Below are 19,749 nucleotides of genomic sequence, written 5' to 3' on the forward strand. Positions count from 1 at the left end.
TCTGTGTCAGAGGATGTGAAAATATTCCATCCTCACGAGGATCTGCACTGCTTCTCCCCCCGATGTCCCCATGAAGTCGGTCCTGAAGCCTTTACCCGGAGCTTTGGATTTCTGGAGTCTTTGCCTGCAAAATGACTTCACAGCTCGGCCTTTCGACGGGATATGAGCTGACCCTTCCAGAAATCGGTGCCCCTGTAAAATGCCCTGCTAGGAAAGTAAATGCCAGCCATTTCATATAAATGAGAAAATGCCTTGTCCAGAGCTGTCAGTCTAGCTCGCTGGATCCCCAAGGAAACAGTTTGCTCTAGCGCACCCACATCTGCACCTTTGCATACACAGGACTGAAGTAAGAATAGGTGGCTCTTGCAGGCAAAGCTGCTGCTTTGATCAAATAATTTTATTGCTAAAAACTGGTATTCCCTTTCTACTTCTAAGTATAGGCAGTGTGATGAGCTATCCATCACCACAGCAGCTTGCATTTACTGAGAACTATTTTTAAAGTGATGGGGGAAAGTACTAACTTCTGTACTCTTCTGAGACTATCATGCTCTCTGTCCGAGTGCCTGGCCGCATCCTATCATCTCTAGGACTGGATGGTTCAGGCATAGGGATATAGAGCCTGTAACCTCTGTGGTGTGTGTGAGTGTGTGAGAGAGAGAGAGTGTGTGTGTGTGTGTGTGAGAGAGAGAGAGAGAGAGAGTGTGAGTGAGCGAGTGTGTGTGAGAGAGAGAGAGTGTGTGTGTGTGTGTGTGAGTGTGTGTGTGAGAGAGTGAGTGTGTGTGTGTGAGAGAGTGAGAGTGTGTGTGAGTGTGAGTGAAGCTTGGGCTGCTGACTATGCTGCACCTGTTCTGTGCATAAGAGGCCATCGCTGTCCAGTGCTGTCAATCCAACACCAAATACATTAGGATACTTTTTTCTTTTTTATAACAAACAGACAAAGACTAGAAAGAAAATTTTTGCCCTCTGTACTGATCACCTTCCTTTCACTTCCCTATGACCAGTGAGCCGAGTGCTACAAGCGTCCGAGCTTTTGGTGGCATGCAGGAAGGGGATAATGACAAGGCGAGCTGCGCTCTAGGAGGCCTGCGTGAGGAAATGGTTGAGGGATGGGCTGAAGGTTGCTCTTCCACCCTGTGCTTCTACAACATTGTCCCATCCCGTCCCCCCCCCCCCTTTTTTTTCCACGCATGCTGGGCAGGCAAGCTGAGGGGCGTTTTCGAAATGCCAGAGGAGGCAGAGCAATCTCCATCGTTTAATTCCCTGAGCCCCCTTCCAATGCAAACTCCACAAGTGAAGTTTATTGGGGGGGGGGGCAGGGGAGTCCCAGGAAGGGGGCAGAGGGAGAGAAGGGGCTGCTTCAGGGAGACCACTCTCCTCCATTTCTCTTTTAAAACAATCTTTATTCAAATCCTATTGTGAAACACTGCGGTGAGAGCTGCCATACATGCACTCGGTTTCAAGGAGTGGAGGAGGAGCGGCTACAAACCAGGGCTCAAGTCCCACTGCCGCTCCTTGTGACCTTGAGCAAGTCACTTCCCCCTCCGTCGCCTCAGGTACAAACTTGAAGGTCGATTTTAAAATCGCTACACACGACAAAGGCGGGAGGATCCGCGTATCTCGGGCCGGTGTGCTCCGCGCGGATTTTAAAAAGCGTGCGAGCTCGTGCGTATCTCCCGGCATTTTTAAAAAGGGGCGAGGAGTGGGCGTGGTCTGGGCGGAGCACGGGCACCCCAGGAAGGTACCTTGAAATGCGCGTGTAAGTATTTAGGCGCAGAACCTACCACGTAACTTTACTTCTGCTATGGACGGCGTGCGAGTATTAAAATATAAAAACTAGGCGAGGCGGCGGGGTTTTAAGGGTCAGGGTTAAAAGGGAGGCTGAATAACAGCGGTGTTAGGAAATCCAATCTGTAAACTGAGCGAACTGGGAAGAAGGGCTCCTGCATCGGCCCGCGTTGTTTTTAAAATCCCCCCCCCCCCCCCAATCCCCGCTTACACGGTAGAGCTGGCATTTAAAACTGTGCGTACATGTACACGCATACGGCTGATTTTATAACACACGCGTATATACGTGTATATGTCAGAAAATGGCCACGACCACTGGCACGACCGGCGTACGTGTGCACCCCCGCGGCTGTTTGAAAGTTATCCTCCTTGATAGCGAGCCTTCTGAGGATAGGGAAATACCTACAGTGCCCGAACACAATCGGCTTTGAAGCACCAAAAAGCAGAATATAAATCAAATAAATAAAGGAGAGCTTTACTGATTTGTAAATTTCTGTGGTCTTGTAACAGCCAGAAAAGTGGATAGGCAGCACCACCCCACAATAAATCCCGACGGGAATTTTCTACAGTAAAGACGGTTTTAAACCACAAAGGAGGAAGGATCTAACAGGGAAAATAGGAAGGCTCATAAGCCCTGGCAAGTTAGATATAAAATACCAATAAAGCAGGCCAAGAATTACCGTGGACAATACATGGACATCATCATCTCAGTATGCGGTGGCGGTCAATAAAGCAAAGAGAATGTTAGGAATCGTTTGGGAAGGAGTAGAAGACAGAGTTAAGGATATCATGATGCCTCTATATAGATTAGAGATGGTCAACTTGGGTACTCAAGAGCTGATTTCAAGATATCCACAATGAATGAGCATGAGATACATTTGCACACAATGAAGGCAGTGCAAGCAAACCTATCGCATGCATATTCATTGTGGATATCCTGAAAACCTGATCCGTTTCTGGCTCTTGAGGTCTAGAATTGGCCACCCTTGGTAGAGATCTTTGGGACGACGATACCTTGAGTATTGCATTCAGTTCTGCTTGCTCTATCTGAAAAAACAAAATGACTGAACCTATAAAAATGTATAGAGAAAAGCAACAAAAATGATAAAATGATCAAGTTCATTTGATGCAGCTCCATATTTGCTCTTTGCTTCCACGGCAGGGGTTAAGGGAAATTGGATTCAAACAGCATCCGAGGGCCCCTGACGTTTAGGGCCTGGGAAACTGCTAAGCACGAGGGTAACCTGCACAGAGCAGCAGATACTGGCATTGGCTTGCTGGGCAGACTGGGTGGACCATTTGGTCCTTTTCTGCCGTCATTTCTCTGTTTCTCTTATGGGGAAAAGCTGAACAGGTTAGGGCTCTTCAGCTTAGACGACAGAAGGGATGTAAAGTATTTTTCACTCAGTGCACAATTGAGCTATGTAATTTATCATCAGAGGACGTGGTCAAGGCATTTAGCATAGCTGAGTTAAAAACACCAACACGTTGCTGCATGATAGAATATGGGGGGAGGATAAGCCTTCTGCACAGTAGACGTCAGAGGCGTGAAAGGGTAGAGTTGTGCAACTCAAGCACTATACCATATGTACCTATGGCCATATATGCTGTGTATCTGCCTAGTTATGGGAAACAGGATTGCTGGGCTTGATAGACCCTTGGTCTGACCCAGCATGGCAAGTTCTTATGTTCTTATGTTGTTGATGAATGTTTTGTATTGCCTGTTGTTAAACAAAAAGTTGTTGTTGTTTTTTTTTAAAAAGAGAATAGAGAAGTTCATGGAAGAAAAGCCCATAAGCAAGTAGATTTGGAGAAAGCCACTGCCTATCCCTGGAAGTGGGCAACACAAAATGGAGGTGATCTTTGGGATGTGCTGGCTACTTCCTCCTGAAGATCTAGCTTGGCCATTGTCCGAGACAGGATGCTGAGCTCGCTGGACCCTTGGTCTGACCCACTGTGGCATCTCTTTTCTTCTTATTTATTTATATTCCGCCTTTTTCCAGGAGTGGCCTCAAAGCGCATTACAAATCAGTTAATGAACAGGGGAGGGGAATCTAAGAGCAGGAGTGGCCATGAACGTTCTCTTGCCTGTAAGTGAGGTAGCAAGGCTGAAGGCACAGTGCTAGTAGTATCTTGTTCCACATTTTTGGAGCATAACTGAAAGCACAAAGTCTGTACAGGAGGAGGATTTTTTTTTTAATCGTTTTCTCTGCATGTTTTGCCTTGAAAGTTGAATTTTGAGCAAATGGAAGTCTTGGAGCAGGGCAGTGTGCTAACTTGCTTTCCGTCCAGTTTACGCTGCTCTCTGACAAAATGTTCTTTTCTGCCACCGTTGCATTAATGTTTCATCCGACCACGTCCTTGCTGCAGGGAAGGCAGGCGCACAGGCACACACAGCTGTTACTAGCAGCCCGTGGAAAGGGAACGCACTATGGCGGTGTGACCGATGGCCCGGGATTCGCTGTGTGCAGCCAGACGAGAGACGTGCCTTTGATTTCCTGGGTCAAGTTTCTGAGTCCTGGGCTGCATTTGCCTGCCGCCTCCTAAGACAGAGTTTGGCCAAACCCATCCTGGAGAACTCACGGCCAGTTGGGGTTTTCAGGAAATTCACAATGAATATGCATCAGATATATTTGGATATGTATATATGTACATATAGCAGATATGATGTTTCCCTACGAATGTCGATGTAGAAAATCCTTTCAATAAATAAATAAAATATTTGCATACCTTAAATCTGCGTCTATGGGAGATTCATGTCATGCATATTCATTATGGATATCCTGACGAGCTGTGGAGTCACCAGAATAGGACTGGGAAGGTCACAGCAGGTACACTTCATGCAGTGACAACTGGTAGCCATCCGGAAAAGAGGGGTGGCTCCAAGGGAGGGTAGGAGCTGGTCTTAGGCGACCCCCACCCAGTCTGGCTGGATCACTTTGGTTGGAAGGGAAAGGCACATGGCACTTGCCCCCCCTGAAAGTCACTGTGCGCCCCTCCCCCCCCGCCACACACACACACAAAATACAAAGCTTGCTGGAGCCACTGCCTCTTTACTCTAATAAAATGGTTTCATATTCACATAAGAAGCTTTTAAAAATTCTCTTATTAAATTAAGAGAAGCAGCCTGCATGCAAGCAGACTGCAAGTGCAAGGTTTCATTTGTTGGTCGGTGTTCAGATATGAAAATAAACTGTGCCCTTTCAGCCTCAGCAGGTCCATAAAACGGCAGGAAAACAAAATCTACCGAATGGCCAAAAGCACGACTGCTAATAAAATATCTCAGAAGTTCAGCCTCAGAGGGAACATGAAGAGAGTTAATGAGCACATTAATTTTCCTGCATAAGCTTTGATTAAGAAACATTGAATTAGCAGTTTGGGCAAAAATACTTTTCAATAATTCAGTTGATGGCTGCAAACAGACATCATTAGGCCCTTCCGCACTTTTACTTACATTCCTGGGGAGATAGAGGCTCCGCTTGTTTAACAGTCGGAGAACCAGAGGGCGGAAAGCAATCTCAGGGGGTCGTTTAGCTATCGCCGGGTCTCCAGGCCACATCTCTCCTGCATCCACCATCCCAGCCAGCCCCCGGCTCTTAGAAATTTCCAGTGATGGGGTTTGCACCACCTCCCAGGGGGGAGGTCTACGATCTGGCACTTGACCGACTTCACAGTTAAAGAATATTTCTTCCAAAATGTCCATCCTCCCCGCACCCCTCTTACTTTCTTCTTGCACCCCCCCCCCTAGTTGAGATAGAGAGCTCATCACCATCCTTATCGCACCCCTCCCCGCACCCCCCACCTCCCCCAAAACACATGATGTTGTGGTCAGAAATTTCGCTTCTTCACACTTAGCGCCGGTACTGGCGGGACTGCACACGGGTCCCCTTGTAGACGCATGGAAATAGGGGAGACCCCTCCCCTCCCCAGGAAGATGCGTGCACTCTCCGGTACCTCCCATCACACGCGTGCCTAACGGACGGCAGCTCCCGCTGGAACCAAAGTCATTTTCTGCCTTCTGGGGAAGTAATGATTTCGAAATAATTGAAGGCAAACATGCCCTGTACTGCACAATGCATTAGAGCAATTGTTCACTCATGAGATTGATGGTGTCTTTTCAAATTAGACTGTAAAATTGGATTTACATGAGGCTAATAGAGTAGCTGGGACCATCAAATACCTTTTATTTTTTCTTTAAATGAAGCTCATGATGCTGAAAAAAAGAGAGCCAGAATAAAACAAGGGCTGCATAAAACCCGGCGAAGTCCCAGGATGTAAGTTCCAATCCCTGCTTTGCCACTAGTTTTAGCCACATCCTCCTATCAAGAGAGGTACAATTTTAGGCCAAGCAAGGAAAGTGAGAATGGCTGGGTGAACGAGCCCATCAGAGATGGGTAATATTTCAGAAACAAAGGGCTCGGTTTTCAAAGGGTCTTGACGCCTAACGTTTGGAGTTAGACTCCTAAATTGGCCCTTTTGAAAATGTACCAGGGCTAAGTCCCTAAAATTTAGGCTCCTAGTTTCACTGGATCCCCTAAATGTAGGTCCTTAAATATGGGTGGCTACGGGGGCAGAGTTAGGGCGGGAAAACAAAGTTAGGAGCTTGGCACTGATTTTCAGAACAAAGGTCCCCAATGTAGGAGCCTAAATTTAGTCAAAAGAAGAGCAGGCCTACACTTAGGCAGCTACATTTATGTGAATTTTCAGCTGAAAATGTGGGGTTCTAGAACCGGCTGAAAATAGGTGCCCAAGTTTTCAAGAAACAGCTTAGAGATGTAAATGTATTTAAATTCTGTCACTGGTAGTAACCATTGGTGAGAACTCAAGCATGTGTGAGACAGATTGAGAGGGAAGCGATAAGAGCATGCGAGCGAGGGATGAGCGGGAGGAGGGGATTAATAGAACCCAGAATCTGATGGCAAGGGGCCATCCCCCGTGGTGAGTGCTGTTCAGCGCCATGCGGAGAGTCCCCAGCTCAATTCCCGAGTCAGGTCAGCTAGGGCCGGAACTGCTCGGGGGGGCACAGCCGCCAGTGGCCGATTCCGGACGCGCCAGTGCTTGCAGTACCTGGCCATTTCCAAGCGTTTTTCATTGTATGGTACAAGGATTTCTGTAAGGGGCCCGGCTCTTTGCAAATTGAATCTAGATCTAGTAGGATCGCCCCCCTCTTGGCAAGCAAAGAAAGGACTTGCTCTAAATAAGGAAGACGGAGCTCTGAAATCGTCCAGTTCAAAGTGCTGTGCGTTACTCCTCATTGCTCATTAAATCATACACAGCTGAGCACCTTTTATCCAAAATGGTTGGAACCAGGCCTATTCCATATAATGAGAGGTTTTCCCGATAACAGAACAGATGTGCCAACCAAGTTTCGGATGATAGGCACATGGGGGTTTTTGTGTTTTATTTTCAGGTAATTAGTTTTTGGATAAAGGAGAAGCACTGAAGGATAAGGGGGTCAGATCTATGAGTGCACAATGCTGATGTCTAATAAGGTTTACTTTAGTTTGGGGGGATTAGATCTCTGCCATGTAATAAACGACAGTGCAGACGTCTCAGACAGCCAGATTGGTACTGGAGAAAAATGAATTCTTGGCAGGTTGCGATATCCTTCCCATGGGGCTAACTTCAGAAATATCCACAGAAAACGAGGCACAGGAGCTTGTGAAGCTGCAAGACCACCAATCGTTTTGAAGAACGGGCCTACCTGGTTTCAGGCCGGATTTAGACCCAGGCAACATAGGCAATTGCCTAGCACGTCAACTTTTGAAGGCGCCAACTACCCAGGCCAAAGAGGAGTGCAACTGTGCCAAGTAGGAGCCTGCTCCAAAGGGGCACTGCTGTGGCACTCTGGGACTCTGAAGAGGGGTAGTGATAGTGTCCTGCCCTCCCCCACTCTCCAGTTCTCCTCATGGGCATCCAAATCCTAAATCTGGCCCTGCCTGGTCTCAGAGGCTCATCTACAAGCCTGTTGCGTTCCAGTCAAAAACAACTGGTGGGGGCAGAGAAGGGGGAAGGGTTACATTTGTGCATGGGCCTCCTGTCTGATTAAAGTTGAGGACAGCAATCTTAGGTAGTTCACTCTTATGTATTCCAATATTCTGTATTTTGGGTCCTCCTTTAGAACAAAGCAAGCACTTGTTGAGTATTGACCTCTCTCTCTGCAATGCTTCCCCCCTACATGATTCGAACCTGGGTATTTCCTCTTTTCCCTCTGCCAAAATCTTCCTGGTTTGAACAGGCAATAGTTAATGAAACTAATGCTCATACTCACACCCAGAAAACCCTTGCTGCATTCTGAACATCCCAAACAGGAAGTGCTCGGGAAAATGGACAATGTGTTGGGTAACACAAGATGGTGAACCCTTGCCAGGTGCTACTGTCTCTCCCCAAGCCCACCATCAACACCGGCAAGCAGTTCCAGTCATTAATCCCAGCGGAGCCTTCTGTACAGCACAGCAGATTTTTGCAGGATACAAAATGATCTCCTCGCACGCCTCAAACTCCAGCCTCTGTGCTTGTTTTACAAGTAAAAGAAAGCAGCACTTGTTTGAGAGTGCAGTCAGCCTGCAAATGGACCTTCGGAAATTAAAAGCAGGTGGGGGGTGGTGGTTGAAAGGAGGGGACGCTACTGCCCTGCCCAAGTGCTCCCTAATTCAGTTTTCATCCGTGCTTAGACCCCCTTCCCCTTCTTGCCTCTGTTTGCAAGCGGCACCAGTTCAGACAGGCTTTCCGCGCTAATCATGTTCACAGCAGTCTCCCTCATATTGACTTCTGTAAGAGATTAGCCTTGGCAGGGTACCAAGAGCAGTCCCTGCTCTCCCTCGATGGTGCAGATTCCCAGCACAAAAACAGAGTCGGATGGCAGGCAAGAGTTGTCCGGCTCTTTGAGTCTACCCATCTTGCTTCCTGTCAAAGCCCATTGACCTCCAGTTGATCTTGGCCTTTCCTTCACTTCCTGGGTGCTAGGGCCCTTCTGCGTTCATCCCACCCTCTCTTAAATTCTGCTGCTGTTTTTACCCCCACCTTTTCCTTCGGAAGGCTGTTCCATCCATCTTCCACCTTCTCTGTGGAAAAAATATTATCAGAAGCTCTTGTTCTGATCTAGAACAGGGTTGCGCCTTGTGCATTTGGAGAATGTCAATGTCTTCTTCGCGCCTCTAAGGTTATGCACATTTAGGTCTTTAAGTGTTCTCTCCTAGGGCTTTTGATGCAGACCCTGCACCATTTTGATAGACCCTTTCTGGGTCACCGCTACTCTGTGTATATCCTTTCGGATGTGTGGCCCCCAGTACATGCAACTGAGGTCTCACCAATACCTGCACATCAGGGGAGTTAAGCATGCACATCGTGTAGAAGGTACTTTAAAAAAAAAAATTTCAGATGCTGCTTCCTTTCTGATCAGTCTAATTGTTTACACTCACTGACTTGTGCACCATATCTGCCCTATTTATTAGCTTAAGAAAACCCCACTTTTAGACACCTGAGTTACTGCACAGAGAACATGGAAGATGAAGCACAGAATGAGTGTTTGCCGATGTAAATCATAACATTAGCTGTAGACCGCAAAAAGTCATAAGCTGGAATACAATTTATATTTTAAGTAGCAGGGGCGTGTGGTTGTGGCAGGGAGTCAGAATAGCCACAATTAGTGACTACTAACACAGAAAGAAAACAGGAACTTCAAAAGAGCACACAAAATACTAAAATTGCAATTGGAAAGCAGAGAGAGAGAGAGAGAGAGAGAGAGAGCGCACAGCATTAGTCTGTGGCATAAAATCCTCTCTCGCACGCGCGGTGTCCCACCACAGAACAGACACAGCACAGGCAACAGCAGCAATGCAAACTAAAACCACACACCCCCCAGAACGAGTACAGCATGGGCAGTAGCACTGCAAGCATCCCTCATTACCCGACTGTCCTGCGCCAATGTACTACAAGGACTGCCCTCAAGAAACCAACTCTAGAGGCCAGACTGTAATTTCATCTCTCTGCCTGTACAATCCTTGGTCTCTCCTGTCGCTGCCGGGGGGAGCAGCAAATCAGTGCCTAATTAGGAACTAGACTGACACCATCAACTCATTTCACACTGCTGGACAACCTGGGTGGTTTAACATAAAAGTCCTGGTTCCTGAGATGACCTAGACTGGGCTTGCAGTCACCGCAAACAACTCACCAGAGGTGCCTGCAGCTTGCTTGGGCTTTCAATACATCAAGCAGTTAAGTCCCACAAGGCTTCTTCCAAAGTAATTTGGCAAGCGCGGAACACTCTCACCTAGGAAGTCGCATCTGCTCCCTCTTTCAGTTCCTCTTCTCCGGGCCTCGCCCAGGAAAACCAGCCTTCAGCCAAGGAGGAAGCCCGGCCGTTTACCCAAACAGGACGTCTCCAGTTCTGCGTTTTCCCTCGTTTCCTCCAACCTATGCCCCAGTTGGGTCAGTCAGTTTGGGACCTCTGTTCAGTCTGTGTCCTAACTCATGCAGGAGAGAAGAAAGAAACCAGGATCTGCTCCTCTTCTGCCTTTCCTCCATAGTGCCTGAATATATCCAAGTCTATCACATCTGCATGCAACACAAATGGAAAATCAAATGAACAGATATTAAGCAGAAAATGACTGTGCCCCTACCAGACCACAAACAGCATTATGAGACTCTTCCAAGAAATGTTTTATGCCATACAGAGAGGTTTTAACAGGAGTACAGCCCGTGCAAGAGGCGGAGGATTTCTCAGGCTTCGTTCAACCCTGGGAAGAGCATTGTGGGAGCACTGTGACCAGTTTTGGGACCCATGCTCTAAGGTGGATGGGGAGAAACAGCAAATACGTCCAGAGGACAGCAATATACATTTGAAAAGGCCTAGATGAGATTCCATCATCAATGTTCTCTTTCCCCTCCACCCCGCTCTACCTGGCACCTTCCGGTCATCCTGTGCTTTATACCCTGGGGGGGGGGGCTCCATGGTCTGTGGTTGCTGCCAGCCTCCTGCTGTTTACATCACGAGATGCTGGAGTGCGCCTGGCGGGGAGAGGGTTGAAGGTTTGGGTCGTTTCCCATATACCTCAGCTTAGAGGGAACGTTGTGCCGCCTTGTGCGCATAGGTGGAAAGGCACGTGCCAAATAAATGTATATTGTTATGTTAGAGATGTAAGGGAGGTGAACACCAAAGGCTCCGTTCTGTTAGCTCCTTGGGTCTAAGCTTCCTCTGAGGAGCATTTATTTCTTGGCATTTGGCTTCAGAAGTGGAGTTCCTCATCTCTCTCTTTTCCCCACCAATATTGTGCTGCTGAGTCCATAACGGTTAATAAGGCCAGAAGGTGAGGTCTTAATTTCCTCAGACCTACGTATTCCTGAATACAGAACCTTGCCTGCCCTATAAAACTGTCTGAGACCATTTGGGGGCTTGCTGTGGATGCCAGGAAAGGTTGAGGGGTTGTTAATGAACATCAACTCAAGTTGTCATGCTGTAGGTGGATGCTGTACTCTGCAGAGGGTCAGCATGAAGCAGCGCTGAGAGATTACTGGGAGAAACGAAGGGGATTACTGGGAGAAGCTGGTGTCAGCAGTAAAAACCCCCTCAGGTCTCCTCTGTGAGGATGGATTGAAGTATACAACATCGGTGATCACGGACGGTGATTTTCAGATGTTTGCTCCCAGATGTCACGAGATGCCCGATCAGCGATTATCACTCAGACCCCAAACCTTCTGCCCAAAGGAGGTTGTTCACAGCGTACCCAGAAATATTAATAGCGCTTGCCTCTGGCTGCTTATTACTTTTTAGATTTCTGTAGAGGTACTCGCCTTCATTTTATGTGATAAGGGCTTGTTAATGCTGGACTTCGAGGTCTGGGGGCCTATACCTGGGCTTTTACCTCACCTGCACCATACTGGCTCCATGTCACAGGGGACAGGGCTTACCCCCAATACGTCTATGAATTTCTTGTACTCCCACTTTTCTTAAATCGGAGCTACCGGTTCAGAGATGCAATGGAGTAAAAGCACTAGCGGGACTGGCTCACCCTGTCCCTTATTAACATGCAGCCAGCTGGCCATCCTAAATCTGCTCCCTCCACTATAGGCCACCGCTTCCTAACCCTCTCCTGGAGGCACACCTAGCCAGTCGGGTTTTCAGGATTGCCACAATGAATATACATGAGATGGATTTCAATACATTAGGATGGTGATGTCCAGCACCACTCAGCTGGATAAACTAGGACTTAATCAGCCAAGTGGCAGTGATTGAAATAGTTAGCGGGCTAAATGCTGGGAGGGCCGGGAATGTTCTGGGGAGGAGCTGAGTTACTCAGATAAGTTATCCGGCTAAATTCGATATTCAGAGTTAGCCGGATCACTTAGCCAGCTAACTCTGGTTGGTCCATAGATATGGCCTACAGTTAGCAGGATAAACATATCCAACTAATTTTAAGATAGCTGGATGTATTCAGTGGCCTGGCCTCACTGCTGAATATACAGCCTAAGTTAGCTGAATACATTTACCCGGCTAACTACCTAAGTCACCCAGTGACTCAATATCTACCTCTAGAGCTACAATGTATGCAAATCAAATCCATGCATATTCATACAATGTCCAGTGCCTGCAGGAGGGGGGTTGGGAAACACCGCTTAGTGTGACACCCTAATTTTGAGGAAGCTGCCCCTCGCCTCTGTTTATTATGTTGTTAGCCTTACATAGACTTGTCCTTCCTCTCAGGAATATTAATATTAATGTCGGTCCACTGAAAGAGTAACATTTCACTTTCTTCCTGCAGGAAAATGAAATTAGGAAATTAGCAAGCTGGAAGGTCAGGTTCCTACCATGCCCTGCCTAGAGCTGCCTTAGACCCACCGTTCACATCTCTTCTACTCAAGGTCAAGAGGTTGGACAAGTATAGGAATGTGCTCTAAGGGCACCGAGGGGCTCCCGCAGTCCTCCTAGAGTGGCCATCTCACTCCAGGTCAACCAAACAGGCAGAGCCGGTCCTGGTTTTGCTCTGTCTCATGCTTGAAATTGTAGTTCTGTCTTTCTTAGGAAAAATCAATGGGGAAAAGTCACAACCACAACTCCGTGCATGCTATAGGGCAGAACCAGAACTGAACCAGTCTGTCTGGTTTTTATTTACTTAATCAATCACAAGGTAATTTTAAATAGATGTTCTGTACATATAGCAATAGGCCTACAATGCCACCCACACACAGACCCTCACCTAATCATCCCAAAAATATAACCTAGGGTTAGATGGCAACCCTGATGGAAGAAGGTACCATGGAAATAAGCAAGAGATCGAAGAGCAAACTTGCACAAAGCTTTTGGTTAGGATAACAGTGGTTTGCTGGAGAAGTGGGAAGGATCAAAAGACAAGAGACAAAATGACTCTCAGCTGGGATTTAAAAATGAAGAGGGAATCTGTCTGCAATGAAAACCATTCCAAAAAAAAAAAAAAAGTGGAAGAGAAGAATACTTCCACCAACCGCGGCGAAATCTGGAGACAGGGAAGAGGCAGGAGACTGAGAGGGGCTGTCGGAATGGAGAGGTCAACCATGGTGGTCTTGAAGGAATCCTGAAGCTTTTTATTGGGCCTCAAAAAATAAAACCGAGCTGGCAAAGTTCTCAGGAGAGGACAAATTTAATAGCATCTAATTTGGTGGAGCTGGGCTGCACCCGTTAGGCCAGTTTTGAGGCGTAGAGACTAGATTGTGGACTTGGACACATCAGCTGCTGCACTAACTGAGGCCTGAGCATCCACAGGCTTCCCTGTATCCAGGGTCAAGTGTGTGTGGCAAAAAAAAAACCCAAAACAGTTTGCGACTCAGGTGCTCGGAGGCAGCCATGCACCCATGATGGTAAAGACAGTTTAGATTATCATAAAAAGCGGAGAAACTGAAAGAGCCCCGGGATTGCTCAAGAGTTCAGACGTGTTGAGAGCTGCAAGCTTAACGTCTCTCTTATGAGAGATTTGCAAGAATTTTTCTCCCTAATTAGAAGGTGAAAAGCTTAGTGCTGCAGTTTTCCTGGTTTTCTTTGCAAGCTCTCGCTCCCAGGCTCAACACCGACATAAAGGTTTTTAAGTTTTTCTGTTATTCTGATATTTTTTTTCCTGCAGCGCTTGACTGCACACCAGGGATATTACAGATTTAATTATCTTTATTAGACATTTTTATGAAAAGACATCTGGGGTGCATTTTTCTGATTCTTTTATTCTGCTTATCATTTAGCTTGGAGAGAAGTGCACAGGTTTGGGAAAAAAAGAGAAATTCTTATTTGAAAGGACGGCCTGGTGCAGTGAAAGTCTTTGCGTTAATGCCATGTACACACACATCGCTCCTAGTTTCCTGTGCAGCATGCACTGAACCTATATTAGCAGTAACCATAAACACAGATAACACCAAAAGAAAGGGTCAGTAATACCTGGTGCTCTTTGCTTTTGTTATATGTATGTTTCAGGTATTGGCCTAGCACCTGCACGTGATTCTGAGGAGGACAGGAACAAACAGATATTAAGAGAGGGGAATGATGGATGGGGTAATGGCCCAGGCCCCAAGCCTGGATGGACTCCTATAGGATTGATTTAAGGGTATAATTTATATATGTGGCATAACAAGAGCAGGTGAAGTAGGGAGAGGAGGCGTGAGTGGTTTGGGATGGTCTCCTGCATGTGGGGAGATACAGGAAAGAGGAACTCCAGTTGGCTTTAAATTCTAAGAGGATATTGAGAAGGGGCTGGAAGAGATTGATGAAAGCATGCAAATCCTCTGGAGAAACTCCTTGTGCAGAGGCAGCCAGATGAGTCCGTGAGAAGACCCTGCACATTGAAATCCAGCAAAAAATATTAGGAGGGGAAATGGAATGCCAGAGGCCAGCCACTTGGGAAGCAGCTCTCCAGAAGACTGGAACCCTACAGAGAAGTAGACCTCTCGTGCCCAGATGTTAGGATGTGCTGGATGGACCAGGAAGACCAGACCAGAAGGTACATTCCCCCCCCCCCCCCCCTTCACTGATTGGTTGATAGACATGAGACTGGAAGATATGAGCTTATGGGAAGTTTGCTGCAGTACCCTGGAGAGATTTACTAGGGGATCGTTTCTCTTTTATTTTGTGTCACAACAACCAAAGGAGCAGACGTTTGATCTATTGACGATCCCCACTCTTATTATTTTTGTGAATTGTCTGACAGCGATTGAATATAGCCAAAGCTGTATTCTTGCAGATCTTCCTGAGAGTGATTGGCTGTGAACGAACCTAATGAGAACAACGCATGTGCATGGTACAACCACCATAAATCCATACTGTACTATATGGAAATGCTAAGGGTAAACGAAGGTGACTAGATGGCTCCAGCTCATAAGGGAGAGGGTGACCCGGTTCTAGCTTCACCCCTGTGCACCTAGGGACTTGTACTTCTGCTTTTGTTAGAGACATTGGAATTGCTACAGATGCAGTTGCAAAGGGGTAAAATCAGGAGTGGCTGGGGGAAGAGTGCCTGGAGACTTCCCCAACTGGGTCCCTATCATCCAGGGGACCGGCAGCCAAGGCCGCTGACGTCACTGCAAGCCCGGGGTCATGCCGATAAAAGTCGGCGTGCTGCGGTGCGCAGCCGCCGGCGCATGCCAAAGCTGCGTGCCACTCCTGCCATTTTTTTTGGTGGAAGTCTTCTCATTGTTCTGATTTTCGTTACCAGGATATGGGTAAGAAGAGAAAAGGTACACTGAGGAGCTTCCCTCCTGCCTCTCAGTCTACCCCTCGGTCTATTCAACCAGGTTTGGAAACTTTTAATTTTACTAGTTCAATTATGGGCCTAAGTGAGCTTGGAGCTTCTCTGGACCATCTGGCTCCGCTCCTGGAGAGTGTTCACTCTCTTTTAGCCTTTCTGGTCCAGTCCCACCGCAGCTGCCTAACACATCACCTCTGGGACCTAGGGAGAACTTGGTAAACGCAACAAGTGTATCCAATCATCCTTCGGAGGGGAGGCCCCAGGACTCAGGAGTTTCCGTGCCAATAAAATCTAGCAAGATGGCTAAACCTGCTGAAATAACATTAGACTCTTTATGGTTAGCTATTACTAATTTGGAATCAGCTCTTTCCTCATGTATTGATAATATTCTGGGCACTTATGGTGACCTATCTGGTTCAATTAAAGAACAGTCTCAAAAAATTGTTAATATAGAAAGTAAGATTGCAAATGTTGTTGCTGATTGTAATACACTACGTGATACCACAGTGTCCCTGTTCAGAGACAATCAATCTCTAAGCAGGAAGGTAGAAAGTATGGGTAATTATTCCAAGAGATGTAATTTAAGGTTTCTTAATTTCCCTCGTTGTTCTTTACTGTCTCCCCTTGAGATGATTAAATAATTCTACTTGGATTTCTAGAAAATCTCTAAAGAATCCATTCCTGAGATTATTAAAGTTGTTTATATTTTAGGTAAGAAATTACCTGATCAGGAAGGGGTTATAGAGAGAGAATTGGATGGAAGGGATAAATTACTCAATCTTGCAGATTTTTTGGAAGAGTCCATAGTCGATGTTAAAGATAGAACAACTTTGTTGGTGACATTTACTCGAGAATGTGACAAACAATGGACTCTTACATTACTTTTTCACCTTAAAGATACTTTATTTCTTGGCTCAAAGATAAATGTTTTTCCAGATGTGGTTAGAGAGGCACAAAATCGAAGGAAGATGTTTCTTATTAAGAAGCCCAGAGTATTGGCACTTGGTGCTTCCTTTTTACTTAGATTTCCATGTAAGTGTGTAATCAAGTTTCAAGGTAACAATTACATCTTTTTTGATCTGATTCAATTAGAAATTTTCTTACAAAATAAAGCTACTTCCAATGATGTTTTAGCAGCCTTAAGGAGTAAGGATGGACCATAAGTTAGGAATTACTAGTTATTTTCTTAAATTCATTTTTTCCTACATATTTCTCTCCAATAATGTGGATTATGAAGCAATTTCTGTGTTTATTAAGATATGTGAAGACTTCTTATGTTAAAAATTTTGCAATGTTACTTGAAATGCAAGGTTTGTCTTGTAAAACTGATAAGAGCCTAATAAATAAAGAATTAAAAAAAAAAAGAAAATCAGGAGTGGCTCAGTCTGTTCCTTAGGGCAAGACGTGATCTGATCTCCTTCGGTTAAATGACACTAAAATATGATATGGTGTTAGGGTTAGTATAGCACTGGGGGTGCACATGAGAATCAGGTTAGCATGAGCAATGAGGCCTAGTCAGTGAGGTTAAAGATTCTCATCCTATCTCCCTGCTTTGTGCCGCTATGCAGAAACACTTCTGGAAAATGACATAAAAGCAGTTACTTTCCCACAGAAGAAAGAAATTACTTCAAGAACCTTTGACATGGAACTCGGAGCGCTAACAAGCCCCTGCAAAAAGATACGCCCTCCAGCATGCTAACAAGCTGCAGGACTAAGGCCAGGACAGTGTATTCTCAAGCAAGCAATGGTTCTCCCACCCTGTGACTGCAAGAGAGATAACCAGCTCCTGAGCCAGCTCAGCCAAGCGATGAATCAAGAGGTCTCTGCTAATAATTGCAACAGTAATTGGAAAGGAAGAAGGCTTCCGATCACATTTGGAATTGAGTCCATTGGTGTGCAAAGATTATAAAAGAATTAGCAATTAGTAAAAGCCAAGAATTCCTCCTCGGCATCAACAACACAGAACAGCAACAGACTGGAACGGAGGGGCTGCATTCCTGTTTCCTTCACTTCTGGCCAGAGTGGGGAAGCAGCTGATTTTGGATGAGTGCTAAATCCTATTCATTTGGAAGCTGGGCGTAGCAAGACGTTTCTGTGCAGAACTGGCTCACAGTAGGTTCTAATGTTATGCTTTTGTCTACGCACCAGGTTATAATACCACAGGGTGGTCGCGCTCCTGTCCCTTTTTTTCTCACATGCATTTCCTGGTGGTCATGTTAGTGGCTGTAACAATGAAACGTGGCCGAGAACTGGTTCGCTGCTATCCCCTGGAGGTTGAGCACCCTTATTTTGATATTATAAAGCAGGCCTTGTTTTCTACCTCTCGATCTCGACCCAGTCTGCAGGCAGAGAAAGGCAAGACTGCGCTAAGATAGAAGCATAAAAACCAGAACTCACCCCCTCCGCACCCCCCCCCCCCCCCCCCCCCCAAATGGAAGCGTGGAGTTAAATTGGCAACACAAGTGACAGGTGGTAAGCGACTGCACAATTCCTGGAGCAGACCTAGATCACTGATGGTGCCCTGGTTACTGGGCAGGGCTGGCACATACTATTAGGCGAACTAGGAAGTCACCTCGGGCGTCGACCCTTAGGGGGCGGCGAGCGGAGCCTATCCCACTCGCGGCAGAGGAGCAGAGCTTCGGCGGGTCGTGAGCAGCGCCCATCCTGCTCGTGGCCCAGAGCAGCACACACTCGGCGGGTGAAAATGCGGTAGGAGTTGGGACCGAGACTGGGGGGGGGGGGAGGGGCGCAAGGCAGAAGACTCGCTTGTCTAATACCCTTGGCACCAGCCCTGCTACTGGATTAAGTGTGGGATCTGTGAGATCCAGAGGACGATGACAAACGCCAACTTGGATTAGGAGCAATTTTCCCCTGTGAATGACAGATATCCTTGCAGTGCGACGGGAAGAGCTGAGCAGGATAAGCAGTTTCTGCAGCCACCTTCATCTGCCGTGGGTGAAGGCTGGAAGGCAACATGCAGAGGCGCTACTCGGCCTCAGGGCTGGTGGGGGTGGGGGTGTGGGCATGCAGGGGGGCAGAGAACAGAAGGCGATGGGAGAGGTTGAGTAAAAGACATGGGAGGGCTGATGGTTTGGTTTAATTATGGGAAACCTATAAGCTCATGTATCCAAAAGTGGTAGGGCAGGAGAGAGGCAGATGGCATGGGCCAGTCGGTCTTTACTGCGAGATCCATTAGCCAGCCTGCCGCGTCCAGGTAACTTTATGCAGAAATTCATCCCAAAGCCGTGCCCAGGCACTGAAAATCATCAGCACTGCCCGGGCAAAGTAAAACCTCACTCCAGGAACACCTCCAGCGCTGCCTTTCTGTCTGTCTGTGTGTGGGGGGAGGGGGTAAATTATGTCTCTGCAAATTGCTGCCTAGACAAAATTTAGCAGGAAGAAAAAATAGATATAAAAGTCTCAAGGTTAGCCTGGCAAGCCCTTTGAATACTGACATCTCTGTTACTATGCCCCAACGTGCTGGCCCCTTCTGCGATCGCCGCAGCCCACAGTTGCTTTGTTTAAATCGCCCTTGTAAAGCTGCTTTGTTTTACTCTTGCAGTTTCCTCTTCATCTTCTTTCATGCCTGTACTTTAGAAGGAGACCCCTGGGGAGGAACGCAGGGGTCTTAATGGTCGCTAACAAATGCACACGTAACTGTGTTACTTTCAGCATCAGAAGCCGATAAGAGTGAGAGCCAGCTAAGAGAAACCTTACAGTGGAGAAAGCAGGATTAAGGTAGGTGATATCTCTTCACTGAACTTTTTTGTGTGGTTTGTTCTGGGTTTTTTTGTTTTTGTTTTTTTTAAATTTCCGTGCATTCGAGTGGACTTGGACGAAGCCCGTATTCAGGCTGAGGCAGCGCAGGCAATTGCCCAGGGCGTCAACCTTTGAAGGCACCAACTACCCAGGCCAAAGAGGAATGCAACTGTGCCGAGGAGGAGCCTGCTCCAAAGGGGCACTGCTGTGGCACTCTGGGAGGTCATGGGGGTAAAGGGACTCCACTCACTCTCTCATCTTCCCACTCTCCAGTACGGCCTACAGGCACCCAAATGCCTAAATCCAGCCCGGGCTTGGACTAGGAGAGCAACCACCCAGCCCTTGACTGGAGAAGGATCTCCCCCCCACCCTGCCCCAGTGCTTACCGGCAGAGGCACCAACGATGATTGGTTTATGTGCATTTCTTTCTGCTTTGCTAGGATGACTGCTGGAAGTGACTTTGCACAGAAGGAGATGTGCACCGGATGTGCCGCTCCATCTGAAT

Source organism: Rhinatrema bivittatum, chromosome 12, assembly GCF_901001135.1.
Source record: "Rhinatrema bivittatum chromosome 12, aRhiBiv1.1, whole genome shotgun sequence".
Taxonomy (NCBI): domain Eukaryota; kingdom Metazoa; phylum Chordata; class Amphibia; order Gymnophiona; family Rhinatrematidae; genus Rhinatrema; species Rhinatrema bivittatum.